We start from the raw sequence: 21060 nt of genomic DNA on the forward strand, positions 1-21060 counted from the left end.
AGGGATCAAACCCAAGTCTCCTGCATTGGCAGGCAGATTCTTTATCTCTGAATCACCAAGGAAGCCCCAGTAGGTATATAGGTCTGCATTAAATACCTGAATTAGAACTGAACAGTGCCTTATTGATTATTAAGTGCAACACCTTCCTTTTGACAAATTTGTTATCTTTTTCATCCATTAATATTTATTTTCAGCCAACTATGTTCCAGATGTCAAACAAATATAAGTAAGACATAATTCTTGTCTTTTAGTGTCTCATATTCTAAAAGATGATTTTTCAACCTCAGCTTTATTGACACTTTGACTGGATAAGTGTTAAATGCTCAACATCAGTAAACATTAGAGAAATGCAAATCAGAATCACAATATCACTTCACACTCATTCAGTTCAGTTGCTCAATCATGTTCAACTCTTTGAGACCCCATGAACCACAGCACGCCAGGCCTCCCTATCCACCACCAACTCCCGGAGTCCACCCAAACCCATGTCCATCAAGTCAGTGATGCCATCCAACCATCTCATCCTCTGTTGTCCCCTTCTGTTCCTGCCCTCAATCTTTCCCAGCATCAGGGTCTTTTCCAAAGAGTTAGCTCTTCACATCAGGTGGCCAAAGTATTGGAGTTTCAGCTTGAACATCAGTCCTTCCAATGAACATCCAGAACTGATCTCCTTTAGAATGGACTGGTTAGATCTCTTTGCAGTCCAAGGGACTCTCAAGAGTCTTCTCCAACACCACAGTTCAAAAGCATCAATTCTTCAGTGTTCAGCTTTCTTTATAGTTCAACTCTCACATCCATACATGACCACTGGAAAAACCATAGCCTTTACTAGATGGACATTTGTCAGCAAAGTAATGTCTCTGCTTTTGAATATACTATCTAGGTTGGTCATAACTTTCCTTCCAAGGAGTAAGTGTCTTTTAATTTCATGGCTGCAGTTTCCATCTGCAGTGATTTTGGAGCCCAGAAAAATAAAGTCAGCCACTGTTTCCACTGTTTCCCCATCTGTTTGCCATGAAGTGATGGGACCGGGAGGGCTATATTAGTGACAGTGAGGAGAAATTGGAAACTTGTGCATTATTGGCAGAAATATAAAATGCTGCAGCCACCATGGAAACCAGTACAGAGGTGTCTCAAAAATTAAAAATTATCGACCATATGATCTAGAGATCCCACTTTTTGTGTATATATCCAACAGAATTGGCAGAATTTTGAAAAGATATCTGCTCAGGCATATTCCTAGCAACATCATTCACAATGGCCAAGAAGCAGATACAACACAAGGGTCTGTCAATGGATAATCTGATAAACAAAATGTGGTGTATACATACAATGAAATATTAGTTAGCTTCAAAAAGGAAGGAAATTCTGATACTTATTACAACATGGATAGAACCTTGAGTACATTGTACTAAGTGAAATAAGTCAGACACAAAAAGTTAAATAGAGTACTGTATGATTCCACTCATATTTAATGTAAAATATCTAGAGTATTTTTACTGAAAGACACAGAAATTGGTGGTTGGCAAGGACTTGGGGAGAGGGAAATGGGATTTGTTTTGAATGGGTATAAAATTTTGGTTGTAGAAGATGAAAAAGTTGTAGAGACTGATTATACGACAATGTGAATGTACTTGATGCTATTGAATAGTATATTTAAAAGTAAAAACTGGAAATAGAACTGCCTTATGACCCAGTAATTCCACTGCTGGGCATACACACTGAGGAAACCAGAAGTGAAAGAGACACGTGCACCCCAATGTTCATCGCAGCACTGTTTATAATAGCCAGGACATGGAAGCAACCTAGATGCCCATCAGCAGATGAATGGAGAAGAAAGCTGTGGTACATATACACAATGGAGAATTACTCAGCCATCAAAAAGAATACATTTAAATCAGTTCTAATGAGGTGGATGAAACTGGAGCCGATTATACAGAGTGAAGTAAGCCAGAAAGAAAAACACCAATACAGTGTACTAACACATATATATGGAATTTAGAAAGATGGTAACGATAACCCTGTATGCAAGACAGCAAAAGAGACAAAGATGTACAGAACAGACTTTTGGACTCTGTGGGAGAGGGAGAGGGCAGGATGATTTGGGAGAATGGCCTTGAAACATGTATAATATCATATAAGAAACGAATCGCCAGTCTATGTTTGATGCAGGATACAGGATGCTTGGGGCTGGTGTACTGGGATAACCCAGAGGGATGGTATGGGGAGGGAGGTGGGAGAGGGGTTCAGGAGTGGGAACTTATGTACACCTGTGGCAGATTCATGTTGATGTATGGCAAAACCAATACAATATTGTAAAGTAAAATAAAATAAAATAAAATAAAATTTAAAAAATGATGAAGAAAAAATAAAAATATAGTTTTAATAGTAAATTTTATGTTGTGTTCTTTACTACAATTTTAAAAAATCAATCATATTCAAAACTTTAAAAAACATTTAAATGGAAGATTATAGATGTAGTCAAACTAAGTTTATTGAAAATAGAAATAGTTGTAGTAAAAGTTTAATTTACTTCCTGGATAATATATTAATAAAAGATGAGCATGACAACATAAATGGATTTTTTTGTATCAATGCCACTTTTTAAAATTTTGTTGTTGTTTAGTTGTTAACTCATGTCTAACTCTTTTGCAACCCCATGGACTGTAGCCCACCAGGTTCCTCTATCCATGGGATTTCCCAGGCTAGAATGGTAGAGTAGGTTGCCGTTTCCTTCTTGAGGGAATCTTCCTGATCCAGGGATTGAATCTACATCTCCTGCGTTGGCAGGTGGATTCTTACCATTGAGCCACAAGGGAAGCCCTCATTTTTTATATCCTCATCCTAGAAAACAACCTTGCCTGTTCAAAAATATTACTTGAGGACACCAATGGATTCTGAATTCTCTATATGGTGGATATCACTTCTGAGCATTATTATACTGTACATCATTTATTCAGGAAGAGTTTTCACCCAACCTGATGCTCAATTTACCCTGTAACATTTTAATCTATCTTTTTTTTCTTTTTCATTTGGAGCATAATTACATGCATAGTTTAGGAAATCCGGCTGGTGTTCAGTGTAAAATATTAATCGGCCTGCTTGGCACCAGAAGCTAAGAAAGGCAAGTTGAAAAGTCCTAAATTAGGATCAGAGATATAAAATTACCCTCACTCTTTACTCTTCTCTAAAAATCATTCTCAAAAAACGACAAAAGTCTGTCTCAAAAAAATTGCAGACACACAGAGAAGTACTCATTAAAATGTTGTAAATTGCCCTTATAGCCATTCTTGCCACTTGCTTTCAGTTTCTTCTGCCCATTTTCTGATCACTAAATCTAGCTCAGAAGGAACGCGAGTTCTCATTCATTACAAAATGTGTATTGTTCCTTGAGCAAGACAAAGCATCATCATCTATAGACTCATCATGAAATGTCCACTGAGGGACACCCTTTGGCTCTGAAGGCATGTTTTGATGATTTTGATTGTTCATTTGCTTGTTTTTCACAGATCTAGATCTAGATTGCAACAAACCAGGACCCAGAAGTAAAATGAGGCGACTGACATACTTGCTTCAGATGCAAGAGAAAAGGAGCCTTCAAAAAACTAAGAAATCAGGAGAAATAATATTTCTTTATCCATCCCTCTGTTGATGGACATTAGGTTGTTTCCATGTCTTGGCTATTGTAAGTAGTGCTGCTATGATACCAAGGAGAAAAGGGGGGTGGTGGGAGTAATTAGGAGATTGAGATCTATGCGTATATTTTGTTGATACTATGTATAAATAACTAAAGAGAAACTACTGTGTAGCAGAAGAAACTCTATTTAATTCACTGTGGCAACTTGAACGGGAAGTCCAAAAGGGAGGGGGTTATATGCATATATACGCCTGATTCATTTTGCTGTACAGTAGAAACTAACACAATATTTTAAAGCAACTATACTCCAATAAAAATGAATTTTAAAAGATAAATAATACCATTACAGTTATTGCAATGTTTTTTTGATAAATTCACGTTGAATGAAATATCAGAATGTTAAATTAAGACAGGCTGCTGTTGTTTATTTTATGACCCTACATTATTGGGCAATGAAACAGTCATTTCCAATCAGCTCTGGATTCTAGGTCTTTGGCCTCCACCACTGGGTTGGTTTACAAGGGCTGACAATGATGAACAAACAGATTGGGCAATGTGGAGCTTTATATAGAGTCATTGTTTTGATTGTGGAGCTTGCATTAACTTTTTCTGTTTGGCTCAAATCATGGTAGGATATTCTGATAAGATAGATAAAGGTATACCTTATTCCTTTTGCTGGTTTGTCGAGGCACTGAAAATCAGAATCTTTACCTGACACCATACATTTTAGCAATGTGGTGAGAGAGGAGGATAAGGAGAGGAGAGTTCATCTTGGAACTTTTTCTAGGGAGGGGCAGCATCTGAAGGCCTGAACCAGATGGAGTTTTATCAGTTCTTGGCCATTCTTGACCAATTGTTTCCCAGTTTTTAACATTTTTGTCCCCCGTTCAGCAACACATCATGAGCTAATTTCTCAAAACAGCAAATAGACTCAAGGCTAAAAAATCATGTCTTAAAAATTCAATGTCATATATTCAGGAAAGGATGCTTAAGTATTTAAATCCTCAGTACGTGATCTCTATTGGCCAAAATACAGTGCTGCTTAAAGAGATGATACAGCCAAAATCTGTCCTTCAAATAATCTCAGTTTTTACTTTTCCACAGATACTTTCTCTACTGTCAATGTCTCCAAGGACAAACAATGAACTTTAATGGGGGTTCTGGGACTGTCTATTACTTGTAATGCTCTTATTAAAAAATCATCCTAGCTGACTTCGATATGGTTTCCCAAATGTTTGTCTAACCATGTCTTTTAGGTTTAAGGACATTTGAGATTTTTTACAAGTATAAGATGCAAATGGTATCCTGGAAGGTTAAGAAAAACTAATGTCAACCATGAGCCTTAAAATCAACAATTAACAGCTCGATCCAAGTGAGTTTATAATGTTTTCTTCAATAAAAATTGACCAGTGGTTGTCAAATTTTCAGAGTTACTAGTGCTAGAATTTACAGTGACATTGGAGGGAGTCAAAAGGTCCATGCAAATTTTTTAAACATGCCAATTTTTAAAATATATACCATTATAACCCCATTTATTTGCTATAATTTCACTACTAGCTGAGGGTTTGAAATAATCATTTATGGAAACATTAATTTCCCTGACTTTGTCTTGTTAAATAAAATACAAAGAGTTAGACTTTTTTAAGTTTTTACAGTAAACAGAAACCCTTTCAGTGACACTGACTAGCCTCTGACATAAAGGGACATATTCTGCCCTATCCCACCCCACATACGCAAACTCAGTCTTGAGACTGAGTTGTTATCGTCAGCATCACTATATGTAGTACGCATTTAGTTGTTGTTCAGCACTAAGTCATGTCAGACTCTTTGTGACCCCATGGACTACAGCATGCTAGGCTTCCCTGTCCTCCGTTATCTCCCAGAGTTTGCTCAAGTTCATGTCTACTGAGCCAGTGAAGCATGCATATCTCACCTTTGTAAAAATGAATTTTCACATTTAACAACCAAATAATTAGATGAATAAAGTAAAACTGCATTTTGATCACATCATGAGCTGTGTTCAAATCAGTTCATCCCATGGAACTATTCTCTGGCTGGTGAAAATAATATTTAATACTATTACTCCATTTTCTTACCTTATTAGTAGAATGCATGCCCCTCCTACTTCTCAAAGTGAGTCAACACAGCCCTTTTTGGTGTTATATTAGGGTTATTATTTTAGAAAAGTCAAGGAAGCTGTGGGCTTCTGATCTCAGGTATGAATATGAAAGATGAAGAGTTAAATAAATGCATAGTCCTGTCCATCTCCTTTCCCCTATGTGCACCGTGGCCTCCTGAAAGGTAGGACTCCCTTAATACAGCAAACCTGGAAAAGAATACCATCTGATAAAGAATGAGCAATATTCCTGAGCTTAGTCCCTCAGCAGCAGAGGATGCCAAGCCTCTGGGTCCTGAAGGGTTTAATTACAATCTCCTTGTCAGAGGAGTTGGATTTTCTGCAGTTGGAGGATGTACTTCTCCTATGAAACAATAGCACTCTGGAATCCTAGAAACAGTTTACATAGGAATCTATGGGGCTCACTGTCAGACCAAAGACCACTCTGTGTCCTTGTGTTTGCCTTCCCACCTTTCATAGCTGATCTTCAGAGAGGATTTTGTAAAAATGGAACAGAGTCCTCAGGGGAAAGCATTCAAGGTTCCTGCTGTCAACTCTGCTCTTAGATTCTGCTGTTGCCTGTTCCACAATATTCCGTAATTCCTGGATGACTGATGTAATAGCAGTGGTTTAGTTGCTAAGTCTTATCTAACTCTTGTGACACCATGGACTGTAGCCTGTCAGGCTCTTCTGCCTATGGGATTCTCCAGGTAAGAATACTGGAGTGGGTTGCCATTTCCTTCTCCAAGGGATCTTCCCAACCCAGGAATCCAACCTGGATCTCCTGCATTGCAGGCAGTTTCTTTACCAACTGAGCTATGAGGGAAGCCCAACTGATGTAACGGATCCTGCCTTTTAGCTCAGCATCCTGCACAGAACAAAATGCCAAACTGACCTCCCTGCCCCATAGTGTTTGAGGAACAAGGTTGATTCTCTGGATCACAGCCACAGCCTCCTGTACTTTTTGCCCTCAGAAGTGAATATTTTATGGATAAGTAGTGTGCCTGTGATGTTTTTAAACAGTATTCTATGTTCAAAATATTGTCTCTCAGACTATCTTAATGTTAAAGCATAAAGGAAGCCATTGGTCTTGGGAACTCATCTGGATGGAAGTCGGAAAATGAATTGTAGGACTTGCTAGTAAACAAAAGAAAAAGAAGTGGGTGGTATAAAACCAGTCCTTACAGGATAACCGTGTAAATTATTTCATGCTCAAGTATACTCTTTTTCTATAGCACCTGGAAAATATTTGTCTTGAGTGTGAATGAATATTTGATGTCTCATCTTTGGGGACTTTGAAGATATCCTAAAACTGTAGAGATTCCAGGCATGTGAATATAGACTCAAACTATGAAAATACAGTTTTTAGGAAAGAGGAAGACACACTATGAAAAAGGTCTGAGGATCTAAAGAAGCTTTAGATCTTTAGGTGACTAAAGAGACTACCCTGGTGGTCCAGTGGTTAAGACTTCACCTTCCAATGCAGGGAAATGGATTCAGTTCCTGCTTGGGGAACTAAAATCTCACATACCAAAAACAAGAATGTAAACCACAGAAGCAGTATTTTGACAAATTCAATAAAGACATTAAAAGTGGTTCACAGCAAAAAAAAAAAATCTTTTAAAAAGGAGTATACCACGGTGACTAAAATTGCTAACACTGTGTTGTATAATAGAAATTTGCTATTTAATGAGAGTAAAATGTACCTGCTATCACACACACACACACACACACACACACACACACACACACACACACACACACAAGATAAATACATGAAAGTGATGGGTAGGTTAATTAACTAGATGGAAGGAATCTTTTCATAATGTACGCATGTATTGTCATCATGATGTGCACTTTAAATATCTTACAATTTCAGTTATAGCTCAATAAAGCTGAAAAATAAAAAATAAAATAAAGATACATGTTAAAAAGGAAAAAGAAATAAAAGAGGAGACACCAAACACTTCTACCCTCACCCCAGCCACTGTCCCAGTGGACACAGCAACGTTCTCCTACCGTCTCTCCTTTATTCTGTATTTTGTCTCCTTCGCTGCCTTCGAATGACTGTTAACCAGGGCTGATTCTGCCCTTGAGAGACACTTGACAATGCCGGAACATGATTTGGGTGGTAACAACTGCACGTGGAGTGATATAGTTCCATAAGGCAGAGGCCAAGCTTGCAGCTAAATGCCCTGCAATGCACACACACACACACACACACACACACACACACACACACACACACGAAAAAAACAAAAACCCTCCACCGCAAAGAAAGATCCAGCCTAAAGGTCAATTGTGCTGAGAAATGCTAGTATATTCCCACATCGCAGCAGGAATGTTCCTTTCAAAATATACGACAGATAATGTTACTCCCACTCAGAGGCTTCCAGTGGTTTCCAGTTTCCCTTGAAGTAAATGGCCAAGGGTTTCTCATGGCCTGTGAAGCCCAGGATGACCTGCTCCTGCTAATCCCCTGACCTTACCTCTTGTTTGGTCCCTCAATTATTACATCCCAGCCACAGCATCTCCTTATTTTTCTGCTTCCTCTCTCTGCTGCTGCCGCTGCTGCTGCTAAGTCGCTTCAGTCGTGTCCGACTCTGTGCGACCCCATAGACGGCAGCCCACCAGGCTCCCCCGTCCCTGGGATTCTCCAGGCAAGAACACTGGAGTGAGTTGCCATTTCCTTCTCCAATGCATGAAAGTGAAAAGTGAAAGTGAGGTCGCTCAGTCGTGTCCGACTCTTAGTGACCCCATAGACTGCAGCCTCTCTCAGTCCATCCTTATCTCTGCCTTAACATCATTGCTTCAGAGAGGACTTCCCTGACAACTCTATCAAAAAGCAAGCAAACAAACTAAAAACAACTCCCTCATAACTCTGTCCAATCCCCGACCCCAGGAGCAGAAAATTAGATCATAATCCTTGGTTCACAGCATGCACTCAATATTAGTTCACAAAGGGCTCTTCTTTTCTTTCCTGTTTCCTCTCTCCCTCTTTTTCTCCCTCCCTCCTTTCTTCCTTCCCTTCATCCATCTTTTCTTTTTTCCTTTATTTTCTCCTTCAAAAGAATGTAATTAAATCCATGATTTCAACATCCAACATGAAAGCTAGAACACACATAGAAACCTACATGATCACTCCAAGCTTCTCCTTATCCAAGGTAACTACTATTGCAAATTTTGTATTAACAATTTCTAAACCTTTATTTAATATTAATTTAACACTTCTATGTGTAGTCTTTTAAAATTATACATTTTTGTTGTATGTGTATTTTACTTTATATAGAAATACTGATTTTTAAAATATCTATGTGCTATATTTTTCTCACATTCATATTGCTAAGATCCATCTACAATAATTGCAGTCACTCATTTTTATTTCCCTGATTGAATGTGCCAGAATTTACCTCTCTAGTACCCTCTATATAGACATGTATTTATTTCTAGAAATGCGTCATTATGAACTGAATTATTGCTGGAAACATGGTCCAGAGAGAGTCTTTTGGATTTCTCTTAATAGAAATTATCACCACTTGATATTTTATATTGCTTTATTTGTTGATTGTTTCCTCTTAGTAGAATGTAAATCCCATGAGAAATAGCCTCTATTTCCCTTCTGTGGTATCTAGAAAGCCTAGAGGAGTGCCAAGTATAGTCAGAACTTGCTTAATATTTACTATCTCTACTTTTCCCTCTTAGCCTCTTGTCCAGCTTATTATATTAGTTTCCTAACTAGTTTCCACTTCCTCCCTTACTGCCCTTGGGTTGACTTTCAACATAACATCCAGAGTGATCTTGTTAAAAGGTAAGTCAGATTCTGTCATTTTTCTATTTAAAAATCTCTAATGACTTCCCACATCTCTAAGTAAAAGCCAAAGTTCTTATAATAAACTGTGATTTTGCATGATCTGGCTCCCTCTTACCTCTCCGACCTTATCTCCTAACATCCATCCAATCATTCTCATTAGTCCAGTCACACTGGCCTCCTTGTGCTCTGAACACATTAAATCCACATCTCCACTGGACCTTTGCACTTCGTATTCCCTTTGCCTAGATAGTTCTCCACTCAGAGGTCCATCTGGCTCATATCTCATTCCCTTCAAATATATGCTCAAAGGTCACCATTAGTAGGTCTTCTCTGCTTCCTCATGAAAAATTCTACCCTTGCAATCACTTAAAAAAAAATTCTTTACAGAGCTAGTGCTTTGTTTTTTCTCCTCATCTCTTATTGCTTTTCAATATATATATATATCTTTTCTTACTGATTTATTTATCTATCTTCTCTTACTAAACTCTAAATGGTAGCTTACATGAGATGAAGACATTTATTTCTTTTGTTCACTCACTGTTAAATCTTTGGTCCTGGAAAATGCTGGGCATATACAAAATGTTCAAAGGAAACAATCAACAAAATGAAAGGCAACCTATAGAGCAGGAGAAAATATTTACAAGCTATATATCTGTAAGAGGTTAATATAAATATATGAGGAACTCACAAAATTCAGTAACAACAACAATAACAACAACAAAACCAGATAATCTGATTTTAAAATGGGCAAAGAGCCTGCATAGCCATTTTTACAAAGATACACAAATGAACAATATACATGGAAATGTGCTCAGCATCACTATCAGGGAAATGCAAATCAATACCACAATGAGATATCACCTCACACCTGTTCAAATGACTAGTATCAAGAAGACAAGAGGTAGCAAATGCTGGTGAGGATGTGGAAAAAAAGGAATTATTGTGCACTGTCAATGTAAATATAAATTGGTACAGTCACAAAGAAAAACAGTATCGAGATTCTACAAAAATTAAAAATAAACTACCATATGACCTGACAATTCCATTCTGGACATTTATCCAAAAGAAATGAGATCAGTATCTCAGAAATATCTGTTCTGTTATCTTTATTTGCAGTATTATTCACAATAGCCAAGATACAGAAATGTAAGAGTCTATCAATGGATTAATGGATAAAGATTGATTGTATAAACAATGGAATATTATTCAGCCATAAAAAGAAGAAAATCCTGCCATTTGTGACAAGATTATGAATCCAGAGGACATTATGGTAAATAAAATCAGCTGGATAGAGGAAAGACAAATGCTATATGATCTCTCATAATATGTGGAATCTAAAAAATAAATTTAAAAAATAAATAAGTCATACAAAAGAGTAAAATGATGGTTTCCAGGGCTGGGGGTAAGGGTGGGTGGTATGTGGAAGAAGTGGAGAGATATTGATCAAAGGGCACAAAGTTGCAGTAATAAAATGAGTGAGTTCTAGGATTCCAATATACAACATGGAGACTATAGTCAGTAATACTGTGTTGTACGCTTGACATTTGTTGAAACAGATCTTAAGCATTCTTACCACACACACACACACACACACACACACACACACAAATACACACAATTTATTTTAAAATGGATGTGTTCATGAATTTCATAGTGGTAATTATTTTAGAGTGCATACAAATATCAAATCATCATGTCATACAACATAAATATATAGAAATTTGTCAGTTATTCCTCAACACAGCTGGAAAACTAAAATTATATAAGCATTGGCTGATTGAATACACTTTAAACATATAGCATTTTATTTGTTAATTATTCCTCAATACAGCTGGAAAAAATAAAGTATTTGCTGAATGAATGAGCATAATGAGGAGTGTGAGCAGTCACTCATCATACAACTACTTATTTTGACATTCATCAGATCACATGTATAGCTTTGACGGTCTAACGTATATCAAAATGATTCAAAGCTTTTAAAACCATTCTTTTTGAAGACACTGATGCACATCAAAAGAAACAGATTATGAGCTAGGATAGACACCTAGATTAGAGTCGTGTTACAAGTTCTGTAGACCCTTGTTCTTCGTTTGCTTGAATACATTAAATTGCATGTTCACTTTTCATAAAACAGAAAGCCGTGATTTCCTACGGGGTGCGGTCGAATGCAGATTCACATGCTGCGTTCATAAGGAAGGAGGAGCAGGTCTTTCTCACTGTTGTTTGTCTCGCCTAGAGCTTCTAGCCGGACTTGAGAGGAACAAGAATGCTGTCCTGCTGCTGCTGTGGCTATTGTGGTCTTGAAGGAAAGCAACTGCTTTGCCAAAGTTAGTACAAATTAAGAAATTATATAGTTCTAAATTTCAATTTGAAAATGTCAAATTTCTTCACTTTTGTGTGCTTTCTGGAAAAAAATCTCTAAGGAAAAAAGAAAAGATTTTTGTAAGGAGTTGGTGGATGGGCTAGTTTAGAAGAATAGAGGGGAAGATAGCTGATTTCCGGCAACCATCTCGCTACTAATCATAATTAGCATAAAGCTGAAAGTGAAAGTAATTCAGTCATGTCCCACTCTTTGCAATTCCATGTCCGTGGAATTCTCCAGGCCAGAATACTGAGGTGGGTAGCCATTCTCTTCGCCAGGGCATCTTCCCAACCCAAGGATAGAATCCGGGTCTCTCACAATGAAGGTGAATTCTTTACCAGCTGAGCAACCAAGGAAGCCCTAGTATAAAGCTAATACTCAAGTAATAAAATTAGAGCCCTTTGGAAATATCAACACATTTTAGCACTAGAAGATTTGGGGCTCAGAATACATGTCTTATAATTTTTGATGTAGCTAAATCTCAAATGATTCAAACCCTTAAAATGTCAAATGAGGCATCAATTTGCAATCATAGTCTGTGGTCCTCTCAACTCAATCAAAGTTTGAATTTGCATATAAAAGAAACTTTCATTTTGCTATCATCTTTGTGATTTGATCAGCTCTATCTGTTGTCTAGAACTAGGGTCTTTATCCACACACAAGGATTTGACTTGGTGTTCTTTGTTACAACTACTTCTTAACTAAGTTTTTAAAATAAAAGTCCCCTAACAAAATCTTCTAATGAGTAGAAAAATTATTGCTTTGAAAAAATTAATGGCTTTTGTGGGTGTATGGTGATTCCCTGTGCCATTTAAGGAGACACGAGGGCAGAGATTCCAAGGCTGAATTATTTCATCCACAAATGACAGTGTGAGCAAACAGATGTTTGATCTATGCCCGTGAACTTGGCATAGGTGGAAGGAGAGAAGCTCTCCTTGCGGTCATTTGAAGTCCCCACCCAATCCCAGATATAAAAGCAAAACATTTGCAAGCTCTGAAAGACAGAACCAAGATAAGTGGAAAAACTCTTCAAATATTTGTTTTAAAAATCCTTTGAGAGCATATTGAATTTGGGTCATGAAAGCAGAGCTCAATTTCTACTTTTGATTTTTCCCAGTTTCTCATTTTTAAAAAAATGTTCTTTCACCACCTCCATGTGCAGAAGGCTATGAGTTTGCTTTGTTTCCCAGCCGACCTATTCATATCAAGTTAGTTACACTCACTTAAGTGCCCCCGCCTCAATTTCAGCTTGTCCCACTGAGCCCTCCTATGGAGCTGGAAAGTGATACAGAAACTTTAGTTTTTTGTAGAGAATTTAATCGCTCAATTCCAGAAGACCCTCTTTCTTATTAAAGAGTAGAATGCATGGATGTTCTTGAAAACAAATAATTTTCCATTAGAAAATGTTACATGATTGGAAAAAGAGAAGCACGCATTGTTGTAATTACCGGTACATTAAGCAGGGAATGAACAGCTGCGTGAACTTGGAGCAGTAGAATAACAGCCACTGAGCCAGCTTCCCCATATGGTCCAAGGGAGGAGGAGGAGCTTGAAGCTGCTTAGGGGTTGGAGAGGTGAGGAGGGGGCACACTGGAATCCCATTCAAGTGAGAAACTCAGGCCAAGAAATGTCTGGCTTCCCAACCCAAACCAGCTTCCTCTGTGCCGCACTGGGAAAATCCCCCTGGCCTCCATAACAAAAGCCTCTAAAATCAATGTTGTTTTTTTCTAAAGAGAGCAAAATGTGAGTGTTTTCAGACTCTTGGCTCCCCTGCTACTAATAGGAAAGATGACCTCAGAAAGACTGAATCACTTCCTCAGCTTTCTTGGGGTGTGGCTATGACTTGGAATGATTGATATCACTAGAAGCTAGCATCTGCCTTCTTCCCAATTAGAAGTAGGGTCCAGCCAACAGTGATAGTTCTTCACCACCAGATACTGGTCTCAATCTGTTGCAGCAAAAAAGTTTTCAGCCTTCCTATTGATATTCATTTCAGAATCTGGCAAATTTGGTTAAAAAAAAAAAGTAGGCAAGCACTATGGTAACCTGTCATTATCAATGCAAATCCTAACAGAAAAGCATTCCATTCTTCTTACATTGTATGTCAGAAATTAAAAACAATAAATTTTATTGTGAAAACTTCTCAGAAGACATTCCTGAATAGATGAGGCAGAAAATACTTGCATTCTACTAAACAGAGCTAAAATTTGATAGTGGAAGGGTTGGCTATAAAGAATCTAGCTATTTACAGGATAAAATACCAAAAAGGCTACATCATTTGCAAGAAGATGTTCTTATAAGTACCATGTCCAAAACCACTCCAGTTTTGACTGTATGAAGGTTATTATCACAGAGAATGGTGGCCAGCTGTTCTTCATTGCCACTGAAAAAGAATGAGGGGAAAAAATGGCATTAAAATGGAATTGGAGGAATTTAAGCTTCCTGAAAATTTGAGTTGTTAGTTTACAAGAGAGGGATCCACCCCTAGGGTGTTACATAATAGATGCTTTTTATTGCTATAGCTTTTCTCTCTTTTCCTATGAAAAGAGATACTTTTCAGACAGTTCAGGTAAAATTCTATCCATTAGCAAATTATTGAACTTGATAATCTTACCAAAAGATCTGAAAAATATTTAAGAGTTATGACTATAAGATATTAGGCTATTCATGGAGAGTAATTTATTCAGTTATGTGATGGTGCTAATAAATCTCATCAATGAGTGAATACTACTAAAGTAATCCTGTCATAAGTGGGAACATTTCATGCCATAGATTTTGACAAGCTTATTTCAAAAAGAAGTATAATATTTTCCATGTAAATTCATACTTTATCATCTTAGAAATGTGTAAATTAAAAAAAAATAAAAACACAGTGTTTTACTCAAATTAGGCACAATACAATTTCTTAGGAAATGACTGCTGCTGCTGCTAAGTCACTTCAGTCGTGTCTGACTCTGTGTGACCCCACGGACGACAGCCCACCAGGCTCCCCTGTCCCTGGGATTCTCCAGGCAAGAACACTGGAGTAGGTTGCCATTTCCTTCTCCAATGCTTGAAAGTGAAACGTGAAAGTGAAGTCGCTCAATCGTGTCAGACTCTTCACAACACCATGGACTGCAACCCACCAGGCTCCTCTGCCCATGGGATTTTCCAGGCAAGAGTACTGGAGTGGGTTACCATTGCCTTCTCCGAGTAAATGACTAGACAGATGTTCAGCACTATTTGATGGATATCGGGGTGTCCATATTTAATTTGTATGTTCTCTACCTAGGAATTTATAACTATATTCAACTGAGTGCTGAAATATTAACAACGTAGGACTTTCTTAATAAACCAATTAATAAATCAGCAATGGGAAAGACACTACAGTCTTCCTCATACAAAGTAAATGTTTCATTGCCAGATTCTGAGCTCCATGGAACACTCCCCTTTGGGTTTTCCACTCAACATTAATGGAAATTTCTGCTAGATCTTAGTCCAGATCCTCTATGAAACAGAGATTCCTTTCAGAAATCAAGGGCCACATTCAAGTTTGAACATCTTAGTAGACTTGCAATAAAAAATTCTGGATTATTGGCTTTCAACCTGATAGATTTTCTTCTCAGATACCATAATAAAAGAATGTCACCTTCATTTGTGGCTATTCTGACAGTTAATATTTACCGTGTGACCTCTGATTCTAGGGAAAATGCACTTTATAAATAGCTTGAAATTTTAATTTTTTCCATCAAGAAGGAAAGGTAAAACAGCAATAACAAAAATACTTTTATTATATATCTTGATTTAAAACTCTCAGGCAGTTAGGCCATATACCATGGTCTTCTACATGGGCTAAGGAATCAGATTACCACCAAGTTACAAAAATAGTTCTTTATTTCAGGAAATATTCAATTATTTAGTCTTAAGGCAAAAACTGCATAAATATTCAAAAGTTTATCAAGAGTCTGGCAATACAAGTCATATTATTGTTTTTCTGTTCTCTTTATTCTTTTCTGGGACATTTGTAAGAGACTCTTCTAGCTGTTCTGTTTCCTTCCCTGAAATAGTTTTTCCTTCATACAGCAATAGAGTTAACTTCTGAAGAGGAGATAGTTTATCATGCTTTGATTCTGGACCCAGCCTGAGTGGGCTTGAATTCTACATTTGTCACTTACCAGCTGTGGGATCTTTGGGCAAGTTACTCAACCACTCTGAATCTCTTTTTCTTCTGCTGTGCTCTATTGTATGATTGCTTTGAGGATTTTTTTAAAAGTACTCAGAACCTTGTCTGGAACTCTTTGCCTGTAACTCTATGAAATGATTTGAAATCTTAAAAAGAGGAACATGGTCTATCCATCAGCACAAGAAGAAGATCATGGGATCAGAAATTACTTTTCACACCGTAAAAAAAAAAAAGAAGAAGAAGAAAAGAAAAAGACTGTGCTCATTGATATTTATATATGGTGCACCAATATATTAATTCCAATTTTATTTTAAAGCAAAGATCAGTCTTTTTAAATACTTGTAAATAGGAAACAGCAAAATAAAATGGACAATGATCATGATCACAGCTGTTTGGAGGGGTGGGTAGGGAAGGATACACACTGAATTTCTCACATTGCCTTGTTTATCATGTGCCCCTCCTGAACAGAGAAGCAGTAAATAGATGGAAAAGAAAAGATTTGGATGAAATGTATGACTTAGTTCATTTTAGCCAATTGGTACTAAGTCCCAGAACATAAACAACTGAAGTTAGCAGTTTCCTGGTGGCTCAGAGGTTAAAGCGTCTGCCTGGAATGCAGGAGACCCGGGTTCGATTCCTCCCCTGGAGAAGGAAATGGCAACCCACTCCAGTACTCTTGCCTGCAGAATCCCATGGAGGGAGGAGCCTGGTAGACTACAGTCCATGCGGTCACAAAGAGTCGGACACGACTGAGCCACTTCACTTCACTTCACTTCACTTCCTAGTTTTAGAGGCTGCATTCATCCCCCCAAACTTCTCAAGATCAATTATAAGTTTAGCTATGTTTATGCATTCATTTCATCGATATTAATTGAGCACCTATTTTGCTCAAAATAAGAGCAAAAGCACCTGGACTTTGCCAGGCAGTAACATGGGCGATCAGAGGGAAGGGTGTAAAGAAAGACTTAGGTCCACAAAGATTAAGATAAGATGATTAAGAATAAGATACAGTCCATCAAGGAACTCAGAGTCCAGTTCAGGGTCACAAAAATCATGTGGCACATGACCAAATGAGGTGTGGGAAAGAGAGCAAGAGAGAAGGAAGTGTCTAGCTCTGCTTAAGAAATGTCAGGAAGTTTCCTCAAATGAGAAGAGGCTTGACTTTAGGGCTACAAGAAAAGTGGGAATTCACCAAGTGAAATAATGGAAGAGAGAACATGAGGAAGAAGCCCACGTGTGAGAAAGGACATGTGGAAAATCACCGAGGCCTCGAAGAACTCAGCTTGCTCAGAACATGCCTGGCAATTTATGGCTGAAACACGGGGCATTTTGTGACAGCCTGTGGGGTTTGCAAGCACAGTAAAGACAGGTGCTTTCAAAAGGCCAAAAGCAACAGTGTGGTGGGAATCCATTTATGAAGTCTTGGCTTCATAAGCTTGGCTTATTTGATCCCCTGCCTAAAGAAAGGAAGGGAAAGTCCAGAGATGGCAACAATCTGAGGGCATTTAAATGAAGAATGTACCATTTTCTTTAAGGAGCAGCTTCCCGGAATTTTAGAAGATGGGGAAAAGGATATTCTCTTCTACGTGGCCCTTACCCCATTCCAAACAACTTAAAAGAGAGAATTCTGAATGACAGGAAGGAATTAAATGAACTTACAGTCAGCCTGGTAGTCTCATAGTTGCATAGCATTTACTATTAATATATTCCTGAAATAAAAAAATAACATGCAAATTGTTTATAATATTCATTTGTATTAAAACATATTTAATTCTGAAAAGTATTTTTATTTACCCTAAATCATGCAATGGAGAGAAAAACTGGAGTGACTCAAACATAGTTTTGGGATCTGTGAGAAGACACAGAGAGTTATATGTGAGATGTGGCTTGTGAAAAAGTGCTAAGGCAATTCAAAGAGGGATTTTTTACAGCCAAATTTCAGAAAAGGAAGAGAAACGAACTCCCGAAACTTTGATTTACCATTGAGTGAGGTAATAATGGGCCATGGTGATCTGTACTAGAAAGACCACATATCCACAGCTCACTCAACCTATAAGCTCATTCTCCAGAGAAAATCAGAACAGTCTCCAAGGACATATTTGAAGTAAGTGCAGTCTGTAGTATACACTGTGATATTTGACCCTCCGCATCTATACAACAGAGTTATAAAAAAGTGATCTGGATTACCTGACCAACATTAAATTTAAGAGGACTAAACCAGTTCAGGTTTTCATGGCTCTGCTCTGCGTATTAAAAAAAAAAAAAAAGACAATAATCATAGCATTTACTTTACTTCTCCAGTTTCTCAGAAAGCAGCATGAACCAGCCTTCTCCAAAGAGCAGAGATGGAATCTGAGTCGGTAAACACACGGTGCAGTGGGCCTCCAAGGTGCCCAGGTCCCCTCTTGCTCATTAGCAAGCAGCAAGCTAAACAACAGAACCATGGTGCACTGCATCTGGTAGCATTGTTTAGCGGCTCTGCTGCCAAGCAGGTGAAGTATTTTAATCTCAGACTCTAACGCCTATACAGTTTGTCCAATTCCTTCAGCATTTGTGAACAACCCGAGAAAGGGAATTCTTCAGACAAATAAATGGGGGCGGGTGTGAATGAAAGGAGAAAAACACCTGTTCCCGCAGCTGGCCAACAGACCTCCCTTTAATGTGCTGTCTGCAGGGAAATCGAGGCGTCTCGGGTTACCCGGAGGCCTTGGCCTGCAGTGGAGCCTGTAGAAAGGAATTCTATGACCAGAAGATGTGAGGCTTGGTCTGTGGCCAAAAACAATGCTGAAAGGTACAAAACGAGAAGCTCTGTCAGGACAAAGGCAGTCAATCACAAAACAACGCACAGCTTGGCCGTTTGAAGAAAGGAACCCAAAACCAAAGTCACAACTGGATTAACAACTGGTTGATCCCCTTTTGCCTTCTAATGCTCCCCTGGCTAGCGGCTACTTGCTGAAATCAGATTGAAGTGAATACAGCTGCCAGCAGCATACACTGTCTTCGTCTAGGGCTAGTTCTGGCTGGTCTCTGAAAAGCAGCTTGCAAGATTTATGTTCCTCTGTCTTCCATCCATGTTTTTTTCCATTAAATTGGGAATTTAGAGCAAAGTTACCAGCACAACTCCAACCCAGGGCTGGAGAAGTCCTCGCTGACTTGCAAAATAACTGTGGCTTCAGCAGAATCGTGAGCCCAGTAGTCACAGAGGTGAAGCTCCTAAAACTTCTGTGCACATATTTTTAAAAACAGGAGAAAAGACCCTGTAATCAGGTCCGTGTTGGATCTAATGGTTGGTTTCGTCCCTTAAAACGCAGCCAAGTTGGAATAATGGGAAAAATAGACTCAAAGGGAAGGTTCATTACAAGAAAAGCTTAGATCTTCCCCCCAAATATGTATGGATATAGCTATAAACAGAAAAACATAGTTTTTTATATAATGTATAGACAACAGAGAAGCTATCTGTTGATAGCTTCAGTTAACTGAAGAAATATAGAAGGGCTAAAAGTTAAAGCAGACAATAGCCACTGAGAACCCTAGGTCACATAGCCCTGAATGTTCCTAGAAAGATTAAGAGATAGGACAGGTCTATTTCTATACGATTTCTGAGGGCCGGGAAAGTACCATTACATTCTTACCTGAACACTGATGCCTGGAAATCCCATAATGGAAGGCAGGGCCATTCATGCTTCACTCAGAGCTTGGGGAAAATGCAAAGACATTGGAAAAGTACCTGTAAAATAAAATTCACAATGAGCCCTAAATGACTGAATACTACTAGCAACTTCTCAAAGAATGACAGAGGAGATCAGGAATGCTTGAGCTCCTTGAAACAATGGAGCTTTAGAGGGGCGCCAGGGAGTGAGGTCAATGAAGCAGGAAGTGAAGCTGTGGACAATGACGCCAAGCTTTTTCTCTTTGAATTTGGCCACATTCGGGTTATGGCTATAACAGATGGAACTGATTGGGTCAACACTATGTGAAATGAGAAGGAGGCCTGTGCCCAAGGAGGAAGCAAGTACCCCAGGTGTCCAGTCCCAGATATTTTGGCAGTGAATTTAAACACATGAAAAAATATATATATTCTTGGAAAACTCTTAATGAACTGTTTTAAAAAAATGTCTAAAACATTGATTGTTATTTTCAATTGTAAACCAATATAAGCAAAGTTTCACTGTTAGTCTTAAAAAGAAATGTGTGTGTGTGTGTGTGTGTGTGTGTGTGTGTGTGTGTGTGTGTGTGTGTGTTTGTGCTAAGTTGCTTTAGTCATGTGCAACCCCATGGACTATAGCCCACCAGGCTCCTCTGTCCACGGAATTCTCCAGGCAAGAATACTGGAGTGGGTTGTCATGCCCTCCTCCCTAAAGAAATGATTCCACTTTATTAGATTTTTGCTTAATAGTCTGCTTAAAGTATCAATAACAGGGAACTTATTTATTAAAGGCATTATCATAACCCTAACATAAAGCAGTGTTGATTTTCCAATGACACTTCTTCCTTTGGGTACCAGGGGACTTTGAACCATTTTTAATACCTAAAGATAGATTTTTCCCTAGAATCACTGCCCCCTCAGATGCACGCACACACACATTCTATTGGAGAGAACACAAATCTGATTCATGTCCTCTTTTCCATCTGTGATGATGCTCCCACCTCCATCACCACAAGAAATAGTTGGACCGTAGCCCTTACCATGCGTCACTGAATGTACTGAAGAAAATATTCCATTATATTATCACTGACTCTATTGAATGGGATGTTGAACTGTTTAGGCATTTTCATTGAGTTTGAAAATACACCATTATAAGTTTTTCTAACTGTGATGAATTATGAATCCACTTTGGCCATCCATCATATGATTTGCTCTATGCTCTGTCTGGTGGGAAGAGGAATAGGGTCAAATGGCAGTTAAAGCATGGGCATATTTCAAGAGTTCTTAACACTTTCCAGTATTAGTTATTCTCACCAAGTCTTCAGC

At 38.3% G+C, this 21060-nt stretch overlaps 4 long non-coding RNA genes across 4 annotated transcripts in view; 2 read left to right on the plus strand and 2 right to left on the minus strand.

Moving 5' to 3' along the window:
* The window catches only part of LOC132659340 (uncharacterized), a 60137-nt gene extending 52768 nt beyond the window's left edge, over nucleotides 1-7369 (plus strand). Inside the window, exon 2 of the long non-coding RNA XR_009599658.1 lies at nucleotides 3510-7369. This is a non-coding gene — a long non-coding RNA (uncharacterized LOC132659340). The remainder of the gene's footprint in view (nucleotides 1-3509) is intronic.
* Nucleotides 1-8862, minus strand: part of LOC132659339 (uncharacterized) — a 33390-nt gene extending 24528 nt beyond the window's left edge. The window contains exon 1 of the long non-coding RNA XR_009599657.1: nucleotides 8243-8862. This is a non-coding gene — a long non-coding RNA (uncharacterized LOC132659339). The remainder of the gene's footprint in view (nucleotides 1-8242) is intronic.
* A 586-nt stretch (nucleotides 8863-9448) lies between these two features.
* LOC132659341 (uncharacterized) lies at nucleotides 9449-11896 on the plus strand. Its single transcript, XR_009599659.1, has 3 exons — nucleotides 9449-9561; nucleotides 10681-10834; nucleotides 11801-11896. It is a non-coding gene; the product is annotated as an uncharacterized LOC132659341 (long non-coding RNA).
* On the minus strand, nucleotides 10181-19901 carry LOC121818761 (uncharacterized). Its single transcript, XR_006058858.2, has 5 exons — nucleotides 19721-19901; nucleotides 18714-18872; nucleotides 17883-17937; nucleotides 17748-17797; nucleotides 10181-14309 (listed from the first exon to the last, which is right to left on the minus strand). It is a non-coding gene; the product is annotated as an uncharacterized LOC121818761 (long non-coding RNA).
* Between the last annotated feature and the right edge of the window lie 1159 nt (nucleotides 19902-21060).

This window comes from Ovis aries, chromosome 2, assembly GCF_016772045.2.
Source record: "Ovis aries strain OAR_USU_Benz2616 breed Rambouillet chromosome 2, ARS-UI_Ramb_v3.0, whole genome shotgun sequence".
NCBI classification, from domain to species: Eukaryota; Metazoa; Chordata; class Mammalia; order Artiodactyla; family Bovidae; genus Ovis; species Ovis aries.